Genomic DNA, 25,799 nt, shown 5'->3' with positions numbered 1-25,799 from the left:
GCAAAACCCAACCATTTGGCTAATGTGGCATTGTTGAGTAATTAAACAAAATTAAAGTGCGCACTAACAGAGGAATCTAACAGACATAAAGTAATGCATGAAACAGAACTACTTAGTTACTCAAAATTGAATAATTAATTGTTCAGTTTAATCTTGCTTAATATATGGTCACGCAATTTTTCAAAACAAACTCCACCACACTATTAATGTTTAAGGGTTTTTAAAATGATAAGTATTTCATCTACCCAAATGACTTTAAAGATGAAAATTATGGGACAATTCTCCCAAAAATTAAGTGTTGTATTTGCGTAAAAACTGGAATAAATCCATTTCAGTGGGAGTTTCAAAATGAATTTCCCACACTCTGTGCACTGCAGAGCGTCCCAGTGTGAATCAGCTCAAAGATCAGTGAGCAGGGCCTATTTCTGCTGGAGAGGCCAGCAGCATAGCGCTGAGCTGTCAGCACCAAGATCGGTGCACCTGCAGTAGCCCTGCACTGCTGGCCTCTGTACAAAACTACAAAGACTAATGTTTGAAGATTAGTCAGATTTCAAGAACCAACAAAAAATGACAGAAAGAAAGGGAGACCATAGACTATAAGAGAAAGATGGCTGGCCATATAAAACCAAATAGTTAGAGCTTCTACAAATACTCAAATGGGAAGAGTAACTTGAGCTTAGCTCTGACGAAGGGTCATCCTCACTTGAAATATTGGCTCTATTTTCTCCCCACAGATGCTGTCAGATCTACTGAGATTTTCCAGCATTTTCTGTTTTTGTTTCAGATTTCAGCATCCGTGGTATTTTGCTTTTAACTAAAGCTTGGTGTTGGTCCCCTAGACTGAGAGTGTGCCTTGGGAATTGGTCACAGAAAACAAAGAAATGGCAGAGGCGCTGAGCAGGTATTTTGTGCCTATCTTCACTGGAGAAGACTTAGAAAGCTTTCCAAAGATACTCGAAAATCAAAAGTGAATGGGAGGGAGAAACTTAAAACAAACACCAAGACTGGGGAGTAGGTGCTGAGAAAACCATTAAACCTAAAGGCTGACAGTCACCAGGACCAGATGGCTTGCATCCTAAGATCTTACAAGTGTTTGCAGAGATAATAGATGCATTGATTAGAATCTTACAAAATTAACTTGATACTGGAAGGTCCCAGTAGATTGGGAAGTCGCAAATGTAACACTTCCTTTCAAGAGAGGAGAGGCAGAAAGCAGAAAACTACTGGGCCAGTTAATCTAACATTTGTCATAAGGAAATTTCTGGAATCAATTATTAAGGAAGTTAGAGTAGGATAAGGGAAATCATATCTAAGCAAACTGCTTTAGTTTTTTTGAGGAAGTAGCAAGTAAGATGGAGAAAGGGAAACGATTGCTATGGTACATAGATTTGCAGAAGGCATTTGATAAGATGCCAGACCAAAGGTTAGTACACAAGATGATAATATATAGTGTGGAGGATAACATAATTAGCATGGACAAAGGAATGATTAGCAAACAGGAAGCAAGGTTCTTTTCTGCAAGCCATAACCAGTAGAGTGCCTAGGGATCAGTGTTGGGTCTTCACCTATTTACAATCTACATTAATAGCTTGGACCGAATGCATGACAGCTGAATTTGCCAATGACACCAAGATTGGTAGGAAAGTAAGTTGTCAAGAAGAGGTTGACAGTTGACAAAGGAGAACAGAAAGTTTAACTAAGTGGGCAAAGGGAAAGTTTTACTGCTTCTCTAGAAAGCTTTGGTGAGGCTATGTCTGAAATACTGTGCACAGTTTTGGTTTCCTTATGAAAAAAGATAAAATTGCATGAGAAATAGTTCAGAGAAGATTCAATTAACTCAATCCTGGGATGGGTGACTTATGAAGAAAGTTTGAGCAGTTTAGAACAGTGAGTGGTGACCTTATTGAAACATATAAGTTCCTGAGGGGACTTGATAAGGTAGATATTGGGAGGCATTTCTACATGCGGGGAAAAGCAGAACTAGTGGACACATTTTAAGAAGAAGTGATCTCCTTTTAAATTGAGGATGAGAATAAACATTTTCCTTCAGAGGATCATTAGTCTGTGGAATTCTTGTCCCCAAAAAGCAGTGGATGCTGGATCAATGTATTTATTCAAGGCAATTTGAGGAAATGTTTTGTAAGATAAGGGAATCAAGGATTATGGAAGCCAGATGAGAAAGTGGACTTAAAACCACAACCAGATCCGTCACGATCTTAATAATTGCTGGTGCAGGTTTGAAGGTTTGAATGGCCTACTTGGATTTCTCAGTCCTATGTTCCGATGTAAATTATGCCCCCAAATTTTCCATCTGTGATGCATGAACTCCCTCATGGGATGCACTAAACTCCCTGATCAATTTTCTTGTGTCAACATTCTTGGGGTTACCATTGGCCAGAAACTCAACTGGGCTTGCCACAAAAACACATTGGCTACAAGAGCAGGTCAAAGGCTAGGAACACTGTGGCAAGTACCTCACCTCCTTACTCCCCAAACTTGCCCATCATCTACAAGGCACAAGTCTGGAGTGTGATAGAATACTCCCCACTTGTCTGGATGAGTGCAGCTCCAACATTCAAGAAATTCAACACCATCCAGGACAAAGCAGCCCACTTAATTGGCACCACAACTACAAGCATCCACTCCCCCCATCACTGACGCTCAGTAGCAGCAGAGTGTATTATCTATAAGATACACTGCAGAAATTCACCAAAGATCCATAGACAGCACCTTTCAAACCCACAACCTCTTTCACCTAGAAGGACAAGGGCAGCAGACACATGGGAACACCACCACCTGCAAGTTCCCATTCAAGCCAATTGCTGCAAATATATCGCAGTCACTGGGTCAAAATCCTGGAAGTCCCTCCCTAGTGGCATTGTGGGTCAACCCACAGCACATGGGCTGCAGCGATTCAAGGAGGCAGCTCACCACCACCTTCTCAAGGGTGACTAAGGATGGACAATGAATGATTGGCAGTCAGCTGCGCCCATGTCCCATGAGTGAATAGTGATCCAATGTGTTCAGGTACAGGGAAGTTGAAAAATCTCTTCCTACATATTTCTAGTTTGTTTATCCAGCAATGTCTGTGCTAAGCATTCCACTGTCAGGTGGAGCATAGGTTGCCTGTAACTTTGAGCTCCTTCAGATTGTGTTAAGAAAAATATGAAGCAGAACAAGTCATTCAGACCATCAACCCACATTTTTCCACAGCCAATGTGGTGTTTGTGCGAATGTAGACTCCTTTCAAGGTTTTGATCTCTTAAGGTGGTAAACAAGCAGGAATGGCTGTCAAGAAGATAAAAGTCAGTCACATTTCTTCTACCAAAGTATTAAAACTTCAGAACCATCCATCTGCATTGTTCAATGCTGAGTGGTTGCATTCCATGGGAGATAATACACTATTCCCAACAATACAGGAACCACCATATTCTGCCAAACATTTTGTCCTGTCTGTTTATTCCTCTAGTCTTCAATTCTGTTCTTCACTAGACACTTATTCTGTTTCTTTTCATGAAGTTCACTGCTTTTAACATAAAAACAGCTCCATGCACTAATGGCAACATTTTATCACCAAGATTGTGAATGAAAATCCTCATTGCTGAAAGCATGACATTTTAATTTCTCACACTAGGTAGCCTTGTGTTCGCTCTGAGGTTGCCCAACTATTATCAAGGATTTGAGAGAAAGATCAACAGACTCTAGGAACTGGGCTTAATGCTGGGGGGCCTTATTTCCCTTAAACTTTCAGTGGAGATATAGCGAGGAGAGAATTCAGATCCAGAATTAACTCTGAGAAATGGAAGCCGACACTATTCGAGACAATTGAACCACTCAGCCCTCTGGAGCTTTTAGGGCTGGATATCTGTGGGACTGATACCCTTTCATAAGTGTCAGTGTTTAATATATTGCGAAGCATGTTTAGACTTCCCAAGAAATGTGAACATTGATATGTAAATGAATAGATCTCCCTTTCCCTTTGCTTTCAATTATGCTATGGTCACTATGTACTAGATGTTCTCCTGCCTACTCCTTTTAATACCTACTTGTTTAACTTGGTTTCATAGAATCACTACGGTGCAGAATAAGGCCATTCAGCCCATTGACTATGCACCAACTTTCTAACTATCTCATCCATGCCCTCTTCCCTGCCCTGTCCTTATAACCCAGGTAACTATTTATCTATGTAGCCATTTCTTATGGCTAATCCATCTAACTTACACATCTTAGGCAATTTGATCCATGGCCAATCTGTGTAACCAGCACATCTTTGGACTGTGGGAGCACACGGAGAAAACCCACGTAGACACGGGTATGGTTCTGTTTGCTTCTCTGTTCTGCCCCTATTTCTGTTATACTTGAGACAGCAGGTGTTGAAGGGTAGATCTGGTGTCAATGGTCAGTTATAACTGCATTGGTTTGTGGATGCATTTTTTTTTTAGTTTATTTATTATTGTCACAAGTAGGCTTACATTAACATTCCAATGAAGTTACTCTGAAACTCCCCTAGTCGCTGTACTCCATTGCCTGTTCGGGTACACTGAGGGAAAATTTACCATGGCCAATGCACCTAACCAGCGCATCTTTTGGACTGTAGGAACACCCAGAAGAAACCTATTGTAACATCTATGTTCAGGAAAGTATTGGTCAATTGGTCTCATGTAATCATTGGGGAAATGACGGACTCCATAATTAAGGAGGTGGTAGCAGGACGTTTAGAAAATCACAATAAAACCAGATAGAGTCAACATGATTTTAAGAAAGGGGAATTGGGTTTGGCAAATTTATTGGAGGCCTTTCAGTATGTAACAAGCAGGGTGAATAAAGAAGAACCAGCAGAATTAGTGTATTTGGATTTCCAAAATATATTTGATAAGCGATCGGTAGTTAGCCTGCTGCCTGGATTCAATACTGGCCTTGGGTCACTGTCTGTGTTGAGTTTGCACATTCTCCCCGTGTCTGTGTGGGTTTCCTCCGGGCGCCCCAGTTTCCTCCCACAGTCCAAAAATGCGCAAGTTAGGTTGATTGGCCTTGCTAAATTGACACTGGTGTCAGGGGCACTAGCAAGATAAATGTGTGGGGTTACGGGAATAGGGCGTGGATGGGATTGTGGTTAGTGCAGACTTGATGGATCAAATGGCCTCATTCTGCACAGTAAGGATTCTAAGATTCTATGGTCCTCTATCTCAATGCCAAGCACCTGCCCTCTCCCCATAGCTATCTACAATAGATAGCTATCTACTTCCTTCTTAAATATATTCAGTGACTTGATCTCTACAGTCTTCTGTGATGGAGAATTCCACAGGTTCACGACCCTCTGAGTGAAGAAATTTCTCCTCTTCTCAGTTCAAATGGCCTTTCCTATATCCTGAGACTGTGACCCCATGTTCTAGACCACCCCGTCCCCACTCCCCTCACACAGCCCCCCTCCCTGCTACCCCCGCCCCAAGCAGAGGAAACAAGATCCCTGCAGCCAGTCTGCCCAGCCCTGTCAGTATTTAATATGTTTCAATGAGATCCCCTCTCATTCTTCTCAACTGCCATGAGCACAGGCCCAGTTGACCCAATAGGAGTATATGCAGACTTGTGGATGCCAAGTGAGGACTGGACCGGGATTGGCTAGTGTCTTTTCCAAAGCAATTAGCCCCCGCCAAGTGCGGGTAAGGAACTGGATACAGGTGTGGAATTGTATCGCAATGAGCACCTTCAGGAAAGGAGGGAATGAGCTGAGGGAAACGACAGGAAGCAAATCGGAAAAAGAAGCAGGCTGAGATCGAAATATAAAGCATATAACGTTCGTCAGGAATGAGCACAGTTTTGGTGGCTTCTTGGTCTCAGGTGTTTAAGTGTCCAGATCCAAGCAAAACATAAGCTTCCACAGTCACCTGTTCGACTGAGCAATTAACAGGTCAATGTTCACAAAAAGGGAAAATCGCAACCATCAAATTGTCTGCTTAATTAAGGGCGCATGATGTGTATTCACTGCAAACCAAAGATTATAACACTGTTTGGAATATTACACATATTACACAAGCTTCACTTAAACACAAATGGGAGGCATTTGGACTTTGTAGATGCAACTCAGAAGACCTATGCAGCAGGTCCTATTGACAGCATCATCAGTGACGGAACGCAGGCTCTAAGTGTAGGAGGAGCTAAGTTGAAGGGCGTCATTGTGGCACTACTACCTCACGATGCCAGGGACCCAGGTGGGATTCCAGCCCCAGGTGTGCAGACTGCACCTTTTCCCTCGAGTCAGTGTGGGTTTCCTCCGGGTGCTCCGGTTTCCTCCCACAATCCAAAGAAGTGCAGGTCAGGTGGATTGGCCATGCTAAATTGCCCCTTAGAGTCAGGGGGACTAGCTAGAGTAAATGCATGGAGTTGTGGGGATAGGACCATGATGGCACGGTGGCACAGTGGTTAGCACTGCTGCCTCACAGCGCCAGGTTCAATTCCCAGCTCGGGTCACTGTCTGTGCGGAATCTGCACATTCTCCCCACGTGTGCATGGGTTTTGTCCGGATGCTCCAGTTTCCTCCCACAGTCTGAAAGACACATTGGTTAGGTACATTGGCCATGCTTAATTCTTGCTCAGTGTACATGAGTAGTCTACTACTGCCATATGCTAAGGTAGACAAGCCCCCGGGCCTGGATGGAATGCATTCCAGGATACTAAAAGAAATGGCAGAAGTAATAGCAGATGTGTTAGTTGAAATTTATCAAAATTTGCTGGACTCTGGGGAGGTGCCAGCTGATTGGAAAATGGCTAATGTGACGCCATTGTTTAAAAAAGGAGGTAGACAAAAGGTGCGTAACTACAGGCCAGTTAGCTTAACGTCCAGAGTTGGGAAAATGCTGGAATCCATCATTAAAGAAGAAATAGCAGGACACCTGGAAAAGAATGGTTCAATCAAGCAGATGCAGCATGGATTCATGAAGGGAAAGTCGTATTTGATGAATTTACTGGATTTTTATGAAGATGTAACGAGTGCAGTTGACAGAGGGGAACTGGTGGATGTGGTGTTTTTAAATTTCCAGAAGGCGTTCGATAAGGTGCCTCACAAAAGGTTGATGCAAAAGATTAAGGTGCACGGAGTTGGGGGTAAAGTGTTAGTGTGGATTGAGGACTGGCTATCTAACAGGAATCAGAGAGTTGGAATAAATGGGTGCTTTTCCAGTTGACAGTTGGTGACTAGTGGCATGCCGCAGGGATCGGTGCTGGGGCCTCAACTGTTTACCATATACATAGACAATCTGGAGGAGGGGATCGGGTATAGGGTAACAAAGTTTGCTGCTAACACAAAGATGAGTGGGAAAGTAAATTGCATGGAGGACGCAGAAAGTCTGCAGAGAGATTCGGATAGGCTAAGTGAGTGGGCGAGGATCTGGCAGATGGAATATAACATTGGCAAGTGTGAGGTTACCCACTTTGGAAGGAATAATAAAAAAATGGACTATTATTTAAACGGTGAAAAATTACAACATGCTACTGTGCAGAGGGACCTGGGAATCCTTGTGCATGAATCGCAAAAAGTCCGTTTGCAGGTGCAGCAAGTGATCAAGAAGGCAAATGAAATGTTGGCCTTTATTGCAAGGGGCTTGGAGTATAAAAGGAAGAAGTCTTGCTGCAACTGCACAAGGTACTGGTGAGGCCGCAACTAGAGTACTATGTGCAATTTTAGTCCCCTTATTTGCAAAAGGATACATTAGCCTTGGAGGGAGTGCAGAGAAGGTTCACCAGGTTGATACAGGAGATGAGGAGGATGGCTTATGATGAGAGAGTGAGTAGATTGGGCCTCTACTTGTTGGAGTTTAGAAGGCTGAGGGGGGATCTTATAGAGACATATAAGATAATGAAGGGGCTAGACGGGGTAGAGGCAGAGAGATTGTTTCCAATTAGAAAGGAAGCAAGAACTAGAGGGCACAGCCTCAAAATAAGGGGGGGTCAGTTTAGAACAGAGTTGAGGAGGAACTTCATCTCTCAGAGGGTAGTGAATCTTCGGAATTCTCTGCCCTTTGAAGTAGTGGAGGCTACCTCGTTAAATGTGTTTAAGTCACAGGTAGATAGATTTCTGATTAATGAGGGAACTAAGGGTTATGAGGAACAGGCGTGTAAGTGGAACTGAACCACTATCAGATCATCCATGATCTTCTTCAATGACGGGGCAGGCTAGAGGGGCTAGATGGCCTACTCCTGCTCCTATTTCTTATGTTCTTATGTTTGTATGTACCTGAACAGTTGCCGGATTTTGGCGACTAGGGGATTTTCACAGTAACTTCATTGCAGTGTTAACGTAAGCCTACTTATAACACTAACAAAATAGAAAAAAAAACACATGAAACTTTTACCTTTCAAACTTTACATAGGAAAACAAACAATTCCTTGTGCGGGGCTGTTGGTGAAAGTGCTGTCCTAATTTTTTTTCTCAAAAGCAGTAATCAGCAAATGTCTTATTTTCCTACAACATTGGGTGGGGTCTTTCTCAAGAATCAGCCACCTATGGATCCAGTGACTGTAATTATTGCTTCAATCTTTGTATTGCCTTTTCTTGGAACAGGTACAGAAATGTATCATTGTTGAGGGAGGTCAGAGTCGGACCAGCCCACAGAAAAATCTTTCAAAGGACATAACTTAAAGCTGCAACCACAATCAAACAACCACATGCGTGGTTTGATCACAATCATTGACAGCAGATATTTGAGAAAAAAACACTTTTTGCGGAATTTGAATTTTGTTTGCAGGTTGATGTAGCAGAGTTTAGGATCTTTTGACGATCCCGAACAATATCAGTGGAGAACCTGTGCGTCTGGTTGCCAAGACAAACAACAACCTGCAGCCCGACGCTCACATTGGTGCCATTTATTAGTCATAGAAGGAGGCCATTTAGCCCATCAAATCTGCCACAACAACAATCCTACTCAGGTCTTATCACTGCCATCTCATGTATTTACACTGCTGGCCCCCTGACACTAAGAGGTAATTTAGCATGGCTAAGCCACCTAACCTGCACATCTTTGGAGTGTGGGAGGAAACCGGAGCACCCAAAGGAAACTCATACAGATGCAGGGAAAATGACCAAACTCGGCACAGCTAGTCACCCAAGGCTGGAATTGAACCTGGGCCCCTTACGCTGTGAGGCAGCAGTGTTAACCACTATGCCACCTTGCCATGTAGGAGCCACATAGCAGAATCTCCATACTGGCTGCTAGAACAGGTACAATGTCCATATTGCCTCAGTTTATGTCTAATTGTAAGCCCTGTGACACAATTTCAAATGAATGAGCGGCATGGTGGTACAGTGGTTAGCACAGCGCCAGGGATCTGGGTTCAATTCCCAGCTTTGGGTGACTGTCTGTGTGGAGCCTGCAAGTTCTTCCTGCGTCTGCATGGATTTCCTCTGGGTGCTTTGGTTTCCTCCCACAGACTGAAAGACGTGCTGGCTAGGTGCATTGGCCATGGTAAATTGCCCCTTAGTGGCCAAAGATGTGCAGGTTAGGGGGATCAGTGTGATAAATGTGTGGGGGGTGATGGGGATAGGTTAGAGGGGAGAGCCTAAGTAAGATGTTCTGTCAGAGAGTCAGTACAATTTGATGGCCTGAATGGCCTCTTTTTGCACTGTAGAGATTCTATGATTCTAATCTTTCTGTCGCTTGCTTTAAATCTATGCCTTCCAGCAAGTGACATGTTTGCTGAAGTAAATAGACCCTTCCCATCCATCTACCCCGGCCCCTCACAATTGTGTACATCTTAATCAATTCTCCTCTCAGCCTCCTCTGTTCCAGAGTGAATAGTCCCAGCCTATTCTTTCCTCAGAGTTGCAATTTTCCAGTCCTGGCAACATCCTTGTGACTCTCCTTTGCATCCTCTCTAATGCAACTATATCCTTTCTGTAATGAGGTAACCAGAACTACACACAATACTCACAATGTGGCCTAGCTAATGTTTGATGTAGTTCCAGAATAATCTCCGTGCTCTTAGAATTAGTATCTCAGTCAATAAATGAAAGGATTCCATTTGCCTCCTTAACCAACTTATCAACCTGTCCTGCTATCTTTAGGGATCTGTGGACATTCACCCAGGGTGCCTCACTTCCTCGACACCTCTCAGTACCCTCCCATTTACGGGTGCATCCCGTTCACTTATTTGACCTCCTCAAATGCATCCACATACAACGAAGTTTCCAGTCATCTCGCCTGATATTACTTGCTGCTATCCATGAGGGAATTGGTTGATTATTTGAAAGGGAAGAAGGTGCAGCAGTAAGGAGAAAAGACTCAGGAGTGGTGCTGAGTGAATTGCTCCTTCAGAGAGGCAGCAGAATTTAAAGGGGTCTCCTTTTGCGCAGTAACTATTCTGTGATTCAGTGACGCGTCCCAGTGTTGAGATTTCGATAAAGAAGCTGTGGAGTGCTTGGGGACATTGTTACTCGGTTAAAGGTGCTACCATGTGAATGCACGTTGTTGAGTATAACTCAATGTTGCACCGGATTGGGCCTTTGCTCCCTGGGGAGTTTGGTGAGCCCTCTTCGCAAAAGTCCAGCTTCACCTAAGCATGGTTGGGATGCTGGCTCGTGGCTCGGGAAAGGTGACATTTTTTCAACAATTTCCCCATTGGGGCAGCATGGTGGCACAGTGGTTGCCTCTCGGCACTAGGGACCCTGGTTCGATTCCCAGCTTGGGTCACTGTCTGTGCAGAATCTGCATGTTTTCCCCGTGTTTGCATGGGTTTCCTTTGGGTGCTCCAGTTTCATCTCACACTCCAAAAGACATGCTGGTTAGCATTGGGCCATGCTGAATTCTCCCTCAGTGTACCCGAATATGCACCGAAGTGTGGCAACTAGGTGATTCTCACAATAACTACATTTCAGTAGTTAATGTAAACTACTTGTGACACTAGTAAATAAAAAGCAAACTTTGGGACTGCATGATGGCACAGTGGTAAGCACTGCTGCCTCTCAGCAGCAGGGACCTGGGTTTGATCCTTGGCTTGGGTCACTGTCTGTGCGGAGCCTGCACGTTCTGTCTGTGTGAGTTTCCTCCGGGTGCTCCGGTTTCCTCCCACAGTCTGAAAGATGTGCTGGTTAGTTGGATTGGCCATGCTAAATTCTCCCTCAGTGTACCTGAACAGCTGCCGGAGTGTGGCGACTAGGGGATTTTCACAGTAACTTCATTGCAGTGTTAATGTAAGCCTATTTGTGACACTAGTAAATAAATATACATTGGCTATTATCCCTGTCATCTGGATACTCCAGTGAATGGATACAGAGAACAGGCTGGAGTTCGCTATTGGCAGTCTTCAGGGTAGGCGTGCCCATAACAGATTGGCTGCTCATTGTCCACCCCATCAAATTATCCGTTCTACTGGCTGCCCGCTTGCTATGCTTGAAAGAGAAGGAAAACATCTCTCAAATGTAAATACAGCCTCATTATTTTTATTCTGCCCTTAAATGTCCCCAAGCCAATAGAGGGTAAAAGTTCAATCCATTTCTTACTTATTGTTATCACATCATGCAAACCAGCCTCCCTTCCATTGACTTCATCTCTACTTCCTGCTGCCTCAGAACAGCTACCAGCATAATCAAGGACTCCACGCATCCCGGACATACTCTCTTCCAGCTTTTTCTGCCGGGAAAAAGACACAAAATTCTGAAAACACATGCCAAAACATTGAATATATTCAAGAGGTGGCTGGATATAGCACTTGGGGTGAATGCAATCAAAGGGGAAAAAACAAGATTAGGCTATTGAGTTGGAAGATCAGCCATGGTCGTAATGAATGGTGGAGCAGGCATGAAGGGCCAAATGGCCTCCTTCTTCTCCTATCTTCCATGTTTCTATATTAACTAATTCAAGATCAGCTTCTTCCCTGCTACCATCAGACTTTTGAATGATCTTATCATTTATTAAGCTGAGCTTTCTCTACCCCCTAGCTATGACTGTAATACTACATTCTGCACCATCTCCTTTCCTTCTCTATGAATGATATGCTTTGCCTGTATAGCGCACAAGAAACAATACTTTTTATTGTATCCCAATACATGTGACAATAATAAATCAAATCAAATCACATGGATCCTGCCAGAAAATGTTTAGGTATGCATATTGGCGTAGAATGAACAAAGCTTAATTGTAATTCCTATTACTCTTGTTTGAAATAATTGGTACTTGAGTGGAACAATCTAGAACTAGAAAACACCGCTGAAAAAATAAGGGGTCATTTAAGACGGAGATGAGGAGAATACTTTTCTCTCACAGGGCTGTGAGTCTCTGGGACTCTTTTCCTCAAATGATAGTGGGAACAGAGTCTTTGCATATTTCTGAAACAGAGCTGGATAGATTCTTGATAAGGGAGAAGTTGAAAGGTTTATTGGGGATGGGTGGGAAGGTGGAATTGAGGTCACAATCAGATTAGCTGTGATATCATTGAATGGCAGATCAAGATCGAAGGGCTGGGTGGTCTACTCTTGCTTCGAATTTGTTTGTTTGTGGCTGGGATTCCTCAGCCGTTCACGCCTGTGAGATTCTTCGGTTTCGCTGCAGCAGACTTGGCTGAGCGCCAAGTTTTCCGTTTTCGATGGTTGCAGAGGAAGGGCGTGAATGGCCAGAGAACGTGCCAAAGATGTGCGGGTTAGGTTGGTTGGCCATGCTAATTTGCCCTTTAGTGTCAGGGAGTTATTAGAGTAAATAAATAGGGTTACGGAGTTAGGACCTGGGTGGAATTGTGCTTGGTGCACACTTGATGGGCCAAATGGCCTCCTTCTGCAATGTAGGGATTCTATAAGTTCCATAATTTTGCTCTGTAGGTTCATAGTTCACCAGTAGGCATTGTGTTGAGGATAGAGCATTATAGTGGTGAGTGGAGAGGCCTACTGCCTAATCCAGATTTCCTTCCTCATCCCAGTAGTGTAGGCTGGTGGCTGATCCCTTTGCCCCCTTGTCTATTGGCATGTACATGACAAGCAGTGAGCTGTAAACCCCTCCCCCACACCTTCTGCCCAAGTTCCTCACTTTCCACCTCTCCTGTTGCTGACTCTAGGGATTTCCCCAGGCGAGGGGTGGCAGTAGCCCCTCAGGTAGCAGTGGAAGGTCTCCCAATGCTACTGTTGGATAGCTTGGGCCAGCAGTCTTGTGCCTCATTGTCCTTTCTGGCCCCACAACCTAAATTTTATTTCAGCCTTTTTTGTGGGTGTAATAAAATTCACTGCCCACATCCTTGAGGTGCTTCATTGTGAACCAATGCTGGAATGTCTGTTTTCTTGCTCTCAAGTGGTCCCACTGAGAAAGCAACCATTCCCCCCTTCTTGATAGTGGCAGCTTTGGTCTTGACAACAGAGATCCAACTGGAGAAGCTTGCCTTGCACAGTCAATGGATCTTAATCCGAAAAAGACCAATAGTAACCTTCAAAAAGGCCTGGCTAGACACTGGAGAAGGAGAAAGAGAATGGGAATGGGACTAACTTTATCATAGAATCCCTAAAGTGCAGGAGGAGGCCACTTGGCCCATTGAGTCTGCACCGACCGCAATCCCAACCAGGCCCTATTCCCGTAACTCTACATATTTCCCCTACTAATCCCTGATGTTAAGGATCAATTTAGCATGGCCAATCAACGTAACCCACACATCTTTGGAGTGTGGGGGGAGGAATCCCACACAGACATGGGGAGAACATGCAAACTTGACACACGTAGTGACCCAAGGCCGGAATCGAACCCGGGCCCTTGGCACTGTGAGGCAGCAGTGCTAACCACTGTGTCACCGTGCCGCCCTTCTTCCAAGAGCTGGTACCAGACAGGTTGGGACGAGTTATGTCCTGGAAGATTCCAAGTTCCACCCGGATTATTCTCCAGTAGAACAAAGGAAATCCAGAGGAGTGACAAGACTTCCATCAATGATACTCATTTGTGCCACGACTCTCAAATATTAGCCTATTGTGAATCACCAGCTTGTTCTTTCAAAACTTGATGTCCTTTCAATTTACACAAAAGAACTAACGCACTGCAGCACCCCCAAGAATGTTGATGAGTCAACCGAGAAACAGGAATCATTTTGAACACATTTTATTGCACTAGTGTTGCAACGCCGGGCAGAAGTGCTGACAGGTTGGAGGTTGTTTTCACAAGACTTCTTCCTCCGCAGCCAAAGTAACGAAACAGTGGCAGAGTCGTTCCAACATGCAAGAGAGTGTGGCGAGAGAAAAATAAGTGGCGGGTTGGAACAGCGAGAGTCCCCGTGTGTCAGTGAGATTTTTTTACAAATCTTCAAAAAACGGCACTGAGGTAACATTTAAAAACAATTGTTGCCATACTCCCGTCTCCAGAACAACCAAACAGCCCAAACAGGCTGCATAGAAAACAGAATTTGCCCAGTAAAACAACTGCATTCCAATTAAGGGTGTGCATGCCTGAGAACTCTTGAGGTTCTGAGAATGTATGCTGTTACATGTAAGTATCACTCTTGGTTGGCTAATAGCTAGCTACGAGAGAGATAGATAGGCCCACGTGACCTCCAGATGTTATCTGAATCCGTGGGTGGAGCTTCTTTGGTCTTTACATTAAGCACTTTTCGTGAAATCCTTTACCATTTTGTTCAACTGATTACGAAGATCAAATCATAGGATGTGATCTTGCCAGCTCTTCGTGCCACGCTCCCGCTGCGGCGAGATTAGACCATAAGACCACAAGACATAGGAGCAGAATTAGGCCCTCAGCCTATCGGGTCTGCTGCACCATTCAATCATGTCTGATATTTTTCTCATTCCCATTTTCCTGCCTTTTCTATAACCCCTGATCCCCTTATTAATCAAGAATCTACCTATCTCTGTCTTAAAGACACTCAATGACCTGGTCTCCACACCTTCTGAGGCAAAGAGTTCCACAGATTCACCACTCTCTGGCTGAAGAAATTCCTCCTCATCTCTGTTTAAAGGGGCGTCCCTTTAGCTGAGGTCATGCCCTCTGGTTCTAGTTTTTCCTACTAGTGGAAACATCCCCTCCACATCCACTCTATCCAGGCCTCGCAGTATCTTGTAAGTTTCAATAAGATCCCCGCTCTTCCTTCTAAACTCTAAGGAGTACAGACCCAGATTTCTCAACCGTTCCTCATGCAACAAGCTCTTCATTCCAGGGATCATTCTTGTGAACCTCCTCTGGACCCTTTCCAAGGCCAGCACATCCTTCCTTAGATACAGGGCCCAAAACTGCTCACAGTACTCCAAATGGGGTCTGACCAGAGCCTTGTACAGCCTCAGACGTACTTCCCTGCTTTTGTATTCTAGGCCTCTCGACATGAATGCTAACATTGCATTTGCCTTCCTAACTGCCGACTGAACCTGCACCTTAACCTTAAGAGAATCTTGAACAATGATTCCCAAATCTCTTTGTGTTTCTGATTTCCTAAGCATTTCCCCATTTAGAAAATAGAAAAGGGGTTGGAGAACTTGGAACATTCCAGCAATGGGGTGAATTTTCCCACCACGGGAATCATAGCCGACGAGGGGTGGACAGTGGAAAAGTCCGTGACTTCAGGCGAGATTTTCCGGTTTTGGGGCAAACGCAGCTGGAAAATCCTGCTCATAGAATCCCAACAGTGCGGAAGGAGACTATTCAGCCCGTCAAGTCTGCACTGACTCTGTGACAGACCCCTGCCCTTTCCCCATAACCCCACACATTTACCACGGCCAATTCCTCTAACCTACACATCTTGGGACACTGAAGTGCAATTTAGCATGGCCAATCCATCTAATCTGCATATCTTTGCATCTCCTCCTTTCTCTGAATATTTGATTTGATAATGATCATCTCAGGTTTAGCTGTTGTCTTTCTATCAGCCCTCTTTCTTCCTTTGTCCTCCTTCCTCTCCTCATATAATAAACTGCTGGCTGGAATGGTAAAAGCCCTCTTCCAGCCCAGAATCTATAACCATAGAGTCCCTACAGTGCAGAAGGAGGCCATTCAGCTCATTGTGTCTGCACTGACTCTCTGAAAGAGCATTTTACCCAGGCCTCCCAGCCTACTCACCTTAAACCCTGTACATTTCCCATGGCTAATTCATCTAACCTGCACATCCTGGGACACTAAGGGGCAATTTAGCATGGCCAATCCCCCTAGCCTGCACATCGTTGGAATGTGGGAGAACCAGGAGGAAACCCACACAAATATGGGGAGAACATTCACACAGACAAACAATTGGATTGGATATCCTTTGCCAGTTGGCTTTCTGGAATATATCAAAAGGCCTTACTTACCTTCCACACACCTGACAAAGGAACAGCGTTTCCAAAAGCTTGTGGGATTACTATCAAATAAACTGGTTGGACTTTAACCTGATGTTGTGAGACTTCTTACTGTGTTTACCCCAGTCTAACACTGGCATCTCTACATCAGGAAAATTTGGTGGGCCATTGGAAGGTTTATTGGTCTCGGGTAGGAATTTCTGGACTGGAAAAGACCCCAGTTGGTAAAATGGTTGTTGCCAAGAGTCTGCCCAGAGTAAGATGATGCAGATTTGTATTGGACTTAAACCATTGCACCATCATTACATGTTTAATATTGCAAAGCCAGAAGTTGAATTCATTACTCCAGATAAACGATACATTGAATAAATCGGACATCTGGTGATACAAAACTGAAGATGAAAATTGAGAACTGTTTCCGTTTTATCGGGTTTTGATGTATTGTTAAATGGCTTTAGTGCACTAATTTAAAGTTATTAATCTAATCTTGCTTCAAAAGCTATAAAATATTATACAATCCATGTTCTATATTTCAGTTTCTACATCCGTTAATATTACAACTTTGACTCATTGATACAGTGTGCATACCTCAAACTATCCCATTGGCTCCCAGGAATGATATAATTGAACATTTGGGAACTTTTCCGTCATCATTTAATAGAACACTCTCCCTGGAAATTACGCCAAATTGCAGGCAAGAGGTCTTCATGATTAGACTGAGTCCTATCCATAAAGATGCCTTGTAGCCAAATGTATTAACTATTTAGCTGTTGTTTATAATTTAAGTTGAATGTTAAGTAAAATTAAGTGCCATAATGTAATATCATAATCCCAGTTGACAAACTGTGAATGAAGTATGTATTGGAGTCCCACACAGTGATATAATTGATTGCCTGTAACAGCTTACAGCATAGACTGCATATTATCGTACCAATCAGTCATATCCTACAAAGATCACTCATCCTTATTGTAATCATTTAGTGTCCCTACAGAGAATTCGAGCCATCAGAAAGTCATTAGATACAGTAAAAATGAAAATTACTGAAACCCAGCAGTAAGTGCTATTAGCCAATATTCAAAAGTTCATTTCAAATGTTATAACATCATTTTTTTGCATGATATATTTCTTTCGTCTTGACATTGCTTGTGGAGTTGAACTGCTGACACCTCCCTATCTCCGACACAGATCCCAATATTTGATGAGGAGCAAAGAAATGTTTGCGAATGTTACCTGAAGCCCACATGGTGGCACAGTGGATAGCACTGCTGCCCCACAGCAGTTTGATTCCCAGCCTTGGGCCACTGTCTGTGCAGAGTCTGCGTGTTCACCCCGTGTCTGTGCGGGTTACCTCCGAGTGCTCCGGTTTCATTCCACAGTCAGAAAGATTTGTGGTTAGGCCATGGGAAATTGCCCCTTAGTGAGAGGGGGAATAGCTAGGGTAAATGCATAGGCTTATGGGGGTAGGGCCTTGGTGGGATTGTGGTCGGTGCAGACTCGATGGGCCGAATGGCCTCTTTCTGCACTGTAGAATCCGATGATTCTATGAAAGAAGCAAGCTTTGATGAATCGTACCAGATTGCAAAAAGACTGGGGAAACAGTTTTGCGATGTGATACTATCATCCTACGCAATTAATCCTATGTTTTCTATCAATTACACATAGATATAAACTGTGCAGTGTGGGCAATACTGAAGCTGACCTTACAGTAAAGGCTGGGTCAAATAACTTTAATACCTGAGTTTGTTGCTGCTGTTACAAAAAAAATTGTTCAACTGGAAAATAGAAGTGTGAACAAATCTGCAGAATTTGGATTTATGTAAGCAGATTATATATGATACAGCAATTCATATTTTTGCAGTGAAATGAAATATTTTGTGGTGTTATATATTGCAATAGATAAAAATGACAGCTACAAAATACTGTTTTCCAATGATTTGGTTTCATTATGCAATTAAATTATGTATTGTCAGAAGTACCTAGAAAGGGGCATTTAGTTTGTGAGGCACAACACAGCGAATGTGTCAACAATGTTCAATTATTACAGAGGATCTGCACTTACAGGAGACGTCTTTATTTTCTCTTCTGGTCTGGTGTCAAATTGGGGGTTTGTGCTGGAGTCCCAGCTTAACACCTTTCACTCTCTATCCCTGTGTTGATGTGTTTCACGTCCTGGGCTCGTTCCTCCTGAAGGTATTCTAACAAAAGGCGTTAACTTTTACACAGGGCAATTTCAAATCCGAATCATCGCTACAGAATGAGGTGATGACAATCTTTAACGCACAATATGGTAGTCTGAGCAATGTCGAGAGATCACAGGAAGCGAAGCAGCATGGTAGGCACAAACACACCCCATGTGTAACACGTTGCGTGCCAATGGAGAAACAGGACCTTCCAAACGGAAGGCCGTGATGGAACAGTTTGTATCTGTGCTTGGGTTGTGAATGTGGCCCATGAAAGTGTGGCAAAACACTAATTCACTAAATTGATTCGTCTTGCGACATTGTGCTTTGCAGATGTGCGCTCATAACGCCATGTGCCTCACTCACACAATGCTGGCAACACTGAATAGCACGCCGTCTTGTCAAATGAAATTCAGCAAACAAACCAAGTCAAACAGCAAGCTTTTTCTGTCCCGCTGTTGCCTGTTTGATATTGGAAACTGACAGGGCAGAAGGAGGCCATTCAGCCCATTGGCCTGTGCTAGCTCCTTGGGAGAATTATCAAATCATTCCCACAATCCTGCTCATTTCCTGTACCCTTGTGAATTTTTCCTTTCTGGGTGTTTATCCAATTCCCTCTTGACATCCAGCATTAAATCGGCTGCCATTCAGGCAGTGCTTCCCAAATTCTAGCAATTTGCTGCTAAAGACAGTTTCTTCTTAGTTCTTTTGCCTTGCATTTCTGTCTTCTGAGTGGTTAGCCACCCGTCAATGGAAACAACTTTTCCTTGCTCACCTCTTCACAACTCTTTATGGTTTGGAACACCTCGATTAACTCTTCCATTCAACATTCTCTGCCGTAAGGAGAATGCAGTCAGCTTCTCCGGGTAACGACGAGGAACGATGCAAAAAAGACAGTAGCGTGATGGTGGAATCCTGAAACAAGGACGGAAAATGCTGCAAACCTCCAGCAGCCCTGACAGCAGACGTGGAGAGAGAGAGAGAGAGGCAGAATTAACGTTTCAAATCTTCAACCTTTCATCCGTTGACTTGGTAACATTGGGCGAACAAATGAGGAGAAAATAGCAAATGAGGTAACAAATATCTATTTGAAAAAAAGCAATTGCTTTGATAGTTTCTGGAACATCCAGTCAATGTGACAAGGTAAAACGGATTGCCAATTTACCACTTAGACACCGATCTGGAAGGTGTCAGAGCATATTATAATAAATATTCATTTTTATTGCTTTCACATTCCATAATGAAATATATTGGTACCAGGGATGAGGGATTTCAGTCATGTGGAGGCCTTGGAGAAGGATGGATTATTCTCCTCATAGCAGAGAAGGTTAAGGGGAGATTTGATAGCGATGTGATGAAGTGTTTTGATTGAGTAGACATAGAGAACCTGTTTCCATTGGCAGGGATGCAGCTTTCAAGAGGGATACAGATTTAAGGTGATTGGCAGAGTAGAGGCGGGATGGCAAATTGTCATGATCTGGAATTCGCTGTCTCAAAGAATTGAGGGAAGCTCATTCATGAGTAACTTCTAAAAGCGAATCGGGTGTATTTTTGAAAAGGTTGAAGGGCTATGGGGACAGAGTGGTTGAGTGGAGATAAATTAATTGCCGCTTTTAAAAAGCTAACACAGGTATGATGGCTTGAATGTCTTCCCTTTTTTGCTATACTAACCTCACTATGTCCAAAACAAGGGAATAAAAAAAAACTACCTCAATCGGAAGGTGAAGATATTTGAGGTTTTCAGCATCCCCTATATAGAATCATAGAATCCCTACAATGCAGAAGAAACCATCTGGCCCATCGAGTCTGCACCAACTCTCTGACAGGGTATCTTACACAGGCCCTATTCCCATAATCCACCACATTTCCCAGGGCTAATCCATCCAGCCTACACATCTTGGGACACCAAGGGCAATTTAACATGGCCAATTCACCTAACCTGCACATCTTTCAGAGGAAATTGGAGCACCTGGAGGAAACCCACACAGACACAGGGAGAACATCAAACTCCACACAGTTACCCAAGGCCGGAATTGAATCTGGTTCCCTGGCACTGTGAGGTAGCAGTGCTAAGCACTGTGCCACCATGCCGCCCTTATTTTGAATTCATTTAGCCCAAATGGGCTGGCAGTTGTTCTGGTAGAATTTATTTCTATGAGAAATATGGGACTATACAGGAGAAACATTAGCCAGGCACTTGGCACCTGGTGCATGCTGTCATTAGGTAGTCAAACTGAACTGTGAAAACGCTGGGGTCAATTGGTTTGCATGAAACCATTGCCCAGGTTCAATTCTAAGAATGAGACAGTCACCTGGGTCATGTATTAGAGGACTAAGGGTATCTGTGAAACTCTGTGAATGAATAATTTTAAGCTTCAGCCTTGGTGAAATCCAAAGCAAAGTTTATTACATATGAACATACAAACACAAGGAGTAAGAAAAGGACATTCGGCCCCTTAGCTCTATAAGGTCTTATAAGATCATGGCTGATCTGATAGTAACCTCAAATCTGCATTCTCTCCATCCCAGATAACATCATAACCCCTTGCTTACCAAGAATTTATCCACCTCTGCCTTAAAAATATTCTGCTTCCACTGCCTTCTCAGCATTTTATATGTTTCAATCAAGTCGCCTCTTACTTTTCTAAACTCCAGTGGATGCAAGTCAATATTCCATTCTTTGGGATGAGATTTGTGATGTGTTGAAACAGGGATCAACACATTCCTTACTACCCAAAAGCTTTAACTATTCACTCTTGCACCTCGTCCCTCCTATTCTCTGTGATCTCTCTCAGCACTGGAACACTCTGGCATGGCACGGTCGCACAGTGAACAGTGGTTAGCACTGCTACTTTACAGCACCAGAGTCCTGGGTTCAATTCCTGGCTTGGGTCACTATCTGTGCAGAGTCTGCACATTCTCCCCATGTCTGCGTGGGTTTCCTCTGGGTGCTCCAGTTTCCTCCCACAGTCTGAAATGGTAAGCTGTATTGGCTATGCTAAATTCTGCCTCAGTGTACCCAAACAGGCGCTGGAGTGTGGCGACTGGGGGATTTTCACAATAAATTCATTGCAGTGTTAATGTAAGTCAACTTGTATCTGCATGAGTTTCCTCCGGGTGCTCTGGTTTCCTCCCACAGTCTGAAAGATGTGATGGTTAGGTGCGTTGACCTGAACTGGTGCCAGAGTGTGGCAACTAGGGGACTTTCATAGTAACTTCATTGCAGTGTTAATGGTAGCCTTACTTGTGACTAATAAATGAACCTTAACTTTAAAAACGGGTGACTAATAAATGGACTTTAAACGCTGTGAGACCTTTGTGGACATCCAATTCTGGCCATCTACACATCCCTGATTTTGAACACTCTACCATTGTTAGCTGAGTCTTCAGATAGTGCAGCTACACTCTGGAATTCCCTCCTTAAACCTCTCGATTTTTTGATCTCTGTCTCTCCCTCTCTCTTCTTTAAGATGCTCCATAAAACTGATCTCAGTCAATTGTTGGTCACCTGTCTGATTGTATTAAATAAAGACAGCAAAATGCTTGCAATGCCCGGCGGGTCTGGCACTGTCTATGGAGAGAGAAACGGAGTTAGTATTTCAGGTCAAGTGCCTTTTATTAGAACTGGAAGAAGTTAGACATTTAACAATTTACAAACAAGTACAGGGACAGAGAACAACATATTCCACACAACTGTTTTATTTAAACATTGGTTACACCACATTTAGGATATTGTGTCTAATTCTGGTCGCCACACTATCAGAAGGACATGGAGGAACTACAGAAAATGTTTACCAGAAGATTGCCTGGTGTGGAAGGTGTTAGCTATGAGGAGAGATTGAATAAACTGCGATTGTTCTCCCTGGAAAGAAGGAAGCTGATGGGTAACCTGATAGAAGTTTATAAAATTATGAGGGGTATAGATAGGGTGAACAGTTGGAAGATTTTTCCCAGGGCAGAAATGACAATTACAAGGGGACACAAGTTCAAAGTAAGGGGGGAAAGGTTCAGTAGAGATGTACGAGGCAAGTATTTTTACACAGAGAGTGATGGTGGTCTGGAATGCACTGTCAAGTGAGGAGTTTGAGGCAGACACGTTAGTGACATTTAAGATTTATCTGGATAAACACATGAACAGGCAGGGAATAGAGGGATACAGGCAGTTGGCCTAGATAGAACAATGTGATCGGTACAGGCTTGGTGGGCTGAAGAGCCTGTTCCTGTGCTGTACTGTTCTTTATCCTTTGTTCAGTGGAGAAAGACAGACAGAAGAGTGATAATGGATGAAATTTCCTGCCCCTGCATGGCATAGGAATCATAATGGGCGAGAAAGATAATTTGGTGGACCATTTAAAGGACTGTTGATGTTGGGAGGGGAATTCTAGTCTTGGGGCACGCACAGCTGGAAAATCCCATCCCTAGAATAGAGTTCTGTCATCCACAGAAGGAGGCCATTCAATCCATCGAGTCTTGGTCTGCTTCTTGGAGAGCAATCCAGTCAGCCCCAATCTCCAACTCGGTTGCCATAACTCGGCGAATTTATTTCCTTCACATGCCCATTCAATTTCCTTTAGAAATCATTGTTTCCACATTATTACCCTTATGGATAGAAATCACTTCCACACATTCCCACCATATCTCCTGTCCCAAAATCTTAAATTTGTGTTCACTCATCCTTGTACCATCAGCTAATGGGAACAGTTTGTCCTTACTTATCTAAAGGGGTGGCATGGTGGCACAGTGGTTGGCACTGCTGCCTCAGAGTGCCAGGGACCAGGGTTCAATTCTTGGCTTAGATCACTGTCTGTGCCAGTCTGCATATTCCCCTGGGGCCTGTGTGCGTTTCCTTCGGGTGCTCCGATTTCCTCCCTCAGTCCAAAAATGTGCTGGTTAGGTGAATTGGCCATGCTAAATTCTCCCTCAGTGTACCTGAACCAGCGCCAGAGTGCGGTGACTAGGATATTTTCATAGCATCTTCATTGCAGTGGGTTAATGTAAGCCTACTTGTGACTAATACATAAACTTTACTTTAAAGTGTAAGGCCACATTTGGAATAATGTGTGCAATTCTGGTCACCCTGTTATAGAAAGGATATTATTAAACTAGAAAGAGTGCAGCAAAGATTTACTAGGATGCTACTGGGACTTGATTGTTTGCGTTATAAGGAGAGGCTGGATAGACTGGGACTTTTTTCTCTGGAGCGTCGGAGAATGAGGCGTGACCTTATAGAAATCTATAAAATAATGAGGGGCAGTTGATAAAGTAGACAGTCAATATCTTTTCCCAAAGGTAGGGGAGTCTAAAACTAGAGGGCATAAGTTTAAGGTGAGAGGGGAGAGATACAAAAGGGTCCAAAGGGGCAATTTTTTCACAGAGAGGATGGCGAGCGTCTGGAACAAGCTGCCAGAGGTAGGAGGGTACAATTTTGTCTTTTAAAAAGCATTTAGATAGTTACATGGATAAGATGGGTATAGAGGGATATGGGCCAATTAGGATTAGCTTAGGGGTTTTAAAAAAATGGGAGCGTGGACAAGTTGGGCCGAAGGGCCTGCTTCCATGCTGTAAACCTCTATGACTCTACTTAAGCCTGTATCAGATTTCTCTTCAATCCCTTTTTCGCTCCAAAGTGAACAGCCCCAGTTTTTACAACTGTAATAAGTTCATAGAAGCAGAAGTCCCTTTAACAGAATCCCTTTATTTACAATTCCTACAGCAGTGCACAGAGTGCTATCAGCCAGCAGTCTACCTTTGGGAGTGCCAGAGAAACTGACACTCCTGGTTCAATACAAGGAAAAGACTCCCTGATTGGCCCATTAATTGGCCACTTAATCAGGGACTTCATATTCTAATAGGCCAACTTCAATGGCCTGATTAAAGTCATTACAACAACTGATCTGTGTATTTAAAGCTCCTTTACCTGGAAACATTCTGGTCAATCTCCCATGTGCCCCTTCAAGAACCTTCACTCCTTTCCTCAACTGTGATGACCAGAATTGGAGGCAATACTCCAATGTGATTGGCGGGGAGGCTAAGCAGAGCTACAATGTGGAGATGCTGGTGTTGGACTGGAGTAGGAACAGTAAGAAGTCTCACAGATTAAAGTCCAACAGGTTTATTTGGTAGCACAAGCTTTCGGAGAGCTGCTCCTTTATCAGCTGAGTGAAGAGTTGCATTTACAAACAGGCCATATATAGGCCTGGTGCACAAATCTGATGTTGTGAGACTTCTTACTAAGCAATGCTTGATAGAGGTTCAACATCACTTAAAACAAAGTTGGATGTTGGAATCTGAAACAGAAACAGAAAATTCTGGAAAATCCCAGCAGGCCTAACAGCATCTGTGAAGAGAGAATAGTTAGTGAACGAAATATTAGCTCTGTTCCCTCTCCACTGATGCTGTCAAACCTTGTGAGGTTTTCCAGCATTTTCTGTATAGTTTCCCTGCTTTTGCACTCAATACCTCTAAATGTGAAGCTATTTAAAAAGGAGGATTGAACACAAAAGGAAGGGCTGTGATAGAATGATGGGCAGGAGTGATTAAATAATAAAAAGGCTGATAACAAATAAAACATTTTGAGATATTTTCCTATTTAAAATACGCTGATAAGTATAAGTTTATTTATTAGTGCCACAAGTAGGCTTACTTTAACACTGCAATGAAGTTCCTGTGAAAATCCCCTAGTTTCCACACTCCGGCACCTGTTCACGTACACTGAGGGAGAATTTAGCATAGCCAATGCACTTAACCAACACATCTTTCAGACTGTGGGAGGAAACTGGAGCACCCGGAGGAAACGCACGTAGACACAGGGGAGAACGTGCAGACTCTGCACAGACAGAAAAGCAGTCGGCACAATCAAGGACCCCATGCACCTGAACAAACACTCTTCCACGTTCTTCTATCATATCACCCGACTCAACAGCAGCTTCTTCCCTGTTGCCATCAGACCTTTGAATGGATCTACCCCATATTAAGTTGGTCTCTACACCTAGCTATGATTGTAACACTACATTCTGCACTCTCTCCTTTCCTTCCCTATGAATGGTATGCTTTGTCTGTGTAGTGTGCAAGAAACAATACTTTTCACTGTATATAAATACATCTGGCAATAATAAATCAAATCAAATAAAGCAGGGAAACAAATAAAAAGCTGGGAATTGAACCCAGGTCCCTGGTGCTGTGAGGCAGCAACGTTAACCACTGTGCCACCCTGTTGTCTGCATCCATTGGGTGGGAATTTCTGGTCTTGGGGCAGACGCAGCTGGAAAATTCCACTCATAATTGTTAATGTCTGATTAACAATATTACTCATTTTCTGGAAGTCTTTCCGCTTGTAAATTGATCTATGTAGCTTCTAGCCACAGTTGTAGGAAATTAAAGTTTGCAG

Source organism: Carcharhinus amblyrhynchos, chromosome 8 (assembly GCF_965287045.1).
Source record: "Carcharhinus amblyrhynchos chromosome 8, sCarAmb.v2.hapA, whole genome shotgun sequence".
NCBI classification, from domain to species: domain Eukaryota; kingdom Metazoa; phylum Chordata; class Chondrichthyes; order Carcharhiniformes; family Carcharhinidae; genus Carcharhinus; species Carcharhinus amblyrhynchos.
Note: the sequence above shows the minus strand (reverse complement) of the source record.